The following is a 6,000-nucleotide window of genomic DNA, read 5'->3' on the forward strand; positions in this document are numbered from 1 at the left end:
TCATTATAAGCACGTTTGAATACGGACCTATACAATATTAGGAGTATAAATGTGACAAGAGGTTTTAATATGTCTCATCACTCTTGTGTTATTTTAAGTATTTTCGCGTGGTTTACTAGATTAGTGATCAGGCATTCAGACAATCCCTTCGAATCTGTGTGAGCGAGGGACTCCGTTTCCCAATGATTGGCAGAACGCGTAGAGCGAATCAAGCTTCGATGATCAGATGGAAATACCGTACTCTGGATGTACTCGCTTGATTAAAGCATATCAGTGCGCTACATCAAGTAAGTAGACTGGACACTACTGAGGCATTGGTAAAATTTCATTCATGAACCAAAAATTAAATAATTCTTTTCTTTCACGTAAATAAGATTAAAGATTTTAAAGATTTTTAAAATCAATTTCCATATTAATCTTTTAGTAAAAATCACAATTTTTTAAATGTTTGTTTATAACAGCAAGATTTGGAATATTGGAATTTATTAAAAATTTAATTTTTCGCAAATGGTTAAAATTATATTAGATAATACATTAATACTTTATGGTTCAAGTTTTTCGATTTGATCAAAAACTGTTTAAAGCCTAGAATTTGAGAATATTTCTGTATATAAAAATTAAAAAATAGAAAGTTATTTTTTTCCGTGTAGTATACTGTAAAATAAATACTGAAAAGTACATGAAGTGTTAATTACAATTCAAACAAACGGTTAATGGGGAAAACTATAAAAAGTTTCCTTAGAATAATTATAAATTGTATATTCTTTTCGAAATTATTATATAGATATACTATTAAATACAAACTATAAAAATAATTATAATATAATTATAATATTTGTACTGTATTTGTAAAATGCTTAAAAAATAGAGATATTTTGGAAACAAATAAAAATAAAAAGTCGTTAATTAATAGGCAACCTTAGACTGGTATTCATAGTCGAATCTTATTTAAGGATTGTCTCAATCAATGTCTTAAGATGCTAATACGACTCTGTGATTGGCTGATGGCATCTTAAGATAGTACTTAAGATGATCTTAAATATAAGATCCGACTATGAATACCAGTCTTAGTGAGAATTAAACTAAGATTGGCGAGATTATATCTCATTTATTTTATATTTTTAAGAGCCAAATTCGACTCTATAATGTTTCTAACCAAAGATTTTCTAATAAGAGTTACGGAATAACATTCTTTATTATGATTAGTGTCATCATTTCTACAACAAATTAATGGTGAATTTGATTGGATGCGCATTAAAGCCGTGATACAAATTGACATGGAAATATACTGTATTTAATAAATTAGAATAAAAAAGAATATATAATTAATATACAAATATATAAACTGAAAAATCTTCAATATACTTTATTATGTTGTTTAGTAAAATATATATTTTATCATATAAGATATTTGCATTTTACCATATTCAGCAATATAAAGATTATAAATATAAAAATGTTAGCGCGCTATTATGTCATACTACCTTTATCGTTTTCATTATACATAAAACAGGATAGAATAATGCAAACAGCATGTACTAACAATTGATACTTGACCGAATATGAACGCCAGTTAAATCATATGAAATTGTTTGTATTTCGTATAAAGTATTTTAAAATGTAATTGAGAAGCTTGTGTTTGTGTTTGTGTGTGTGTGTGTGTGTTTTATTCAGTTAATTATAATTATTTTTACATTATCTATTTAAACAGCAAAAAAAATAATTAGCAAAAAAATTAAACAAAATTTTTATACGAAGTTGTTTGTATTTCGCGTATAAAGAATTATAAAGTATTATTAAAAAGATTTGTAAATCCTCCAGATAATTTTAATCAAAACCATAATTTTATTCAAAAACTATAAAGTAATAGTCAAATTATAAATTAGTGACACTTTATAAATCTTTGTACAAAATACAAATGATTCCATACAAGAACTTTATCTATATGGATAATTATTTTAGTTAAAAACATGGTATAAAAATAATTACTATTGACATAAATGATATACAATCTTTTAAATTATATTTCTAAATATTTCATATGAATACTTTTATATAATAGTTCTTTCAAGTGGTGTTTATTATTTAGTCAATACGCTAACACCATTATAAGCGTGTTCTGAATACAGATCTTAGATTATCTATATACAACGGCTTTAACGTGCACTCGTGCGCACTAGTGCAGTTCAATCGAATATAATACGACTTCGATATATAATACGACTGATTCAGACTTCAAACACAAATTGATAGAATGTGTTAAAAATCTTTTTTTTTTAATCAGATTCAAGAATATCCTAACACGTCCTATCTTAAAACCTTATATTTCTGTTGCTCTCTTTATATTCTGTAAGATGTATCACGAAAAACTTAGACTATATTTCAAAATCGTCTTACAATAACTTTATTCTACTTTATGTTATGTATGCTATAGATTTTTGTCACTACACTATATGGTTTGGAGCCACTGGCATGAAGCCATTGAAGAGAGTGATAAATTATTTAATGGACTTTTTAGATGTATTCTTGCTTAAAAAAAAACAGTAATGTATAAATATATTTTAGTAATATAAATATTGATGCTATAAAAATTGTAAGAAATTTATATCTTTAATACTGATATAAATAAATAAATAAATGTATATACATATATATAATTACTTGCTAAAAATTAAATTCCGTGCCTTGGATATTTTTGGTTGTAGCTGAAAAATGGTGTCGCGGATCAAACTTTTTGATGTCGTGATTTTTTATTAGAGTCTCTACTTCTAGTTATATAAAAAAAAAGTCAAAAAACATTTAACGAAATAATTATTTCTCTAAGACGTAATATGATTAAAAAAAGAAATTATTAAATTCGCTTATATTAATTGTTATATTACAACTACACGTTAAATATTTTTATATTATTTTGCAAATTACATATCATACGAATATGGAATATTCAATTCTTAGTACTTACATTTTAGAGAATGTTAAATTTCATTTTATTTATATATTTTACTTTGAAACGCCTCTATGTCCATAAAATGTGGACATTGAACTATGTCGCTAATGTCTATGAAACCTGTAGGTAATATACCCACAATTTTGTGGTTCTCTTCTGTACTATAACCAAGAGTGGACAAAAACGATCAATTTAATAAATGTCTTTATCTATTTAATCTACTCTACTGCTCAAGTTTTTTATATCCCGCCTTTAACTTATTACATCAGTTTAGCAGTGTAGACCAAAAATTTCAATTAATTTCATTGCTTGAAAAGGGCAGTTACAGTTAAAGCAAATTCATATCTTGACGGAAAAGTAAAAATATATACACTTTTTTAGGGTGCGTTCGGGGACACGCTATTAGCGTTACCAGCATCAGTCCATCTTCATTACTCATTAAAAGTAGAACAAGGATAAACTGATGCTGATAGCGCTAATAGCGTCTCCTCGAACACACCCTTAGTGTATTCTATGTAAATTACCGTAAAATACCGAAAAAGTAAAAAACTTTAGAAAACGATTGAATAATCTAGCTAATAACCTTGATCACAGCTATTTGGTTTTCTCTCTGGTGATAATCTATTATTCTATTCAATATGTACATATATTCTACAACAACGTTCAATATCTAATAGAAAAATAAACTTTGTAGAGTTTTCTACCTCGTCTCGCTCCTTATAAGAAGAATTATTCTATGCTGATGATCGCGCGTATACCAAACATGCATACATCGATGCTCCAACGCTCCAAGCTGCAAACGGTTCGAAGGCGTTCTTTCATTGGTCAATTACTAAAATTCTTCTTTGCTCCGATTGGTCAATCAAGCGCTTTGCAGCATCAGGTGGACCCTGGCCCGGCGGAGCACTAGCCGGCCTAGCCTAGTAAACACAAAGAAAGGGGGGAGAAGTACGGGTATAATCTTCGTGGCATCGTCGCACACATGGGAAACGCTTTTACCACCTGAGCGACCGGACGGGGCTCAGGAATGGCGCCAATGCGCCGCCATTTTCATGAAACTTTACCGTGACCGTAAATCGCGGAGACTGTGACGAGGAAGAATCCCAGCGAACGTCGTGTGGCTGTCGGCGGATCGTCGCGATAAAATCGCTAGAAAGGCGAAAAATAATGCGCTGGTCGTAAGTATAACGCGCCTTCCTTTTTTCCTCGGTTGGCTAGTTCTTTTTTCGGGCGTGCAACACGGCCTATGGCATGGGACTTCCGTTCGATGAAACAGGAACAGGAAGTTCCTCGCGACCTCGAGACGGCGAAATAAAAACATCCTGTAGTGCGATGCGAAGATTCCGTAAGGTAAACGCATCACACGCACGCGGCACGTCGTGGGACGCGAGTCGCGTGCGTCCGCTCGCACGTGTTCTCTCGTCGGCGAGCTCGTTATTTTTACGGCCCACTTTCGGATTCCGCGGAGGCCCAAGGTCGGACGGGCGTGATTAACGCCCGAGAATCAGCCGTTCGCAGCCTCCTTATCGTTAGAGACAAATACCATATTGCGATTGGCATAGTTATGGATAATGTGATTTTAGAGCACGCTTGTACGAAGGGGACTGAGCTGGATATTCCAGGATGCAATCTGGGCAGGAAAGCATATGTGACAACGATATCGAGGGTCTGGACGCAGATACTCTCATACCAGTGAGTAAATTTCTTCTTTTGTGTATAAAGAGTGAATCATCTGATCCCAGGTGTAGCTATTGTTTACATCTGATGGCATACTATTACATTGTCATCAGGTGGAGCTCTTGGCTTGCGATGTTTCTCCTCATTCGAGGCCGCAAGATGCCTCGACTATGGTGGAACTTGGAAAACAGCTTCTACATAGCGCAAAGAATGGTGACACTGAGGCCGTTCGTGAGCTCATGTGTAGGGGTGCACCATTTACCACGGACTGGGTATGTGCCTTAGCATTTAATTTGTAGATTTTAGATAGTTTATTTCATATTTCAAAATGCTTTGAAACATTTCAATTGACTGTTTGGAACAAAGAATCTTATGTCGATCAAAGAATGCTTCAAAGTATTTGTAACATCAAGTGGATTTTGTATCTGTAAATAATATATGTGTATAATATGTGCTCATTGTTTAGCTTGGTACAAGTGCGCTCCATCTCGCAGCACAGAATAATCACCTAGAGACTGCTGAAGTTTTACTTAGAGCAGGAATATCTAGGGACGCTAGGACAAAAGTGGATAGAACTCCATTACATATGGCAGCGTATGAAGGCCATCATCATATGGTACAATTACTGCTTAATTGTGGAGCGGATGTTAATAGCAGAGACATGGTATAATTTCAAAATAAAAAAATTGACCGACTTCTGCAAGAAACGTGTGACTAATGTAAAAAATAATTTTAGCTAAAGATGACTCCATTACATTGGCAGTAGAACATGAACATGTAGATGTAATGAACATTTTATTAGATCATGGTGCCGATACAACTGTAATTAGTAAATTCGACAAAACGCCAATCAGTCTTGCAGTGGAGCGCAATAGGTTAGACTTGGTCAATATGCTGCAGCAGGAAAGAGTGTTAATAGGTGTCAAGCTCACCAACAGAGTCAAGCTAATTCTGCAGAATTAGAAATAGCCACGAATAATTTAGTACAATTAGAGGCTGAGAATAAAAGTTCGATAATACAGGAGGAGGAGCAGCAGAAGTTTGCAATAACTCAGCAATCTCAGCGCAAACGTAAACTTTCTCAAGGTAAATGCAACAATATATCGCAATGCTCTTTTATTTATTTTTGTTTTAAGTTCTATTTTACCTTATTTTGTCCATTTATGATTTCTAGCGCAAATAGAGAAGAAACAAAAAATGATATTTCAACAAATTTCTGTATCACCAAACAATACAGATGGTGAACATGAAAAAGAAGTTGAAGATGCTGCAATGATAATGCAAATAATATTATAAACACTAAGAAACATAAAGACCTTATATCAATAGGCAAACAGATTAGGTTATTAGAAGCACATGGAATCAGGATGATACCT

At 32.7% G+C, this 6,000-nt stretch overlaps 1 pseudogene; it reads left to right on the forward strand.

Annotated features, from left to right (window-relative positions):
* The first annotated feature begins 4,145 nt into the window (after positions 1 to 4,145).
* Positions 4,146 to 5,994, forward strand: LOC118648595 (annotated as a pseudogene).
* The last annotated feature ends 6 nt before the right edge of the window (positions 5,995 to 6,000 follow it).

Source organism: Monomorium pharaonis, unplaced genomic scaffold, assembly GCF_013373865.1.
Source record: "Monomorium pharaonis isolate MP-MQ-018 unplaced genomic scaffold, ASM1337386v2 scaffold_528, whole genome shotgun sequence".
Lineage (NCBI taxonomy): Eukaryota > Metazoa > Arthropoda > Insecta > Hymenoptera > Formicidae > Monomorium > Monomorium pharaonis.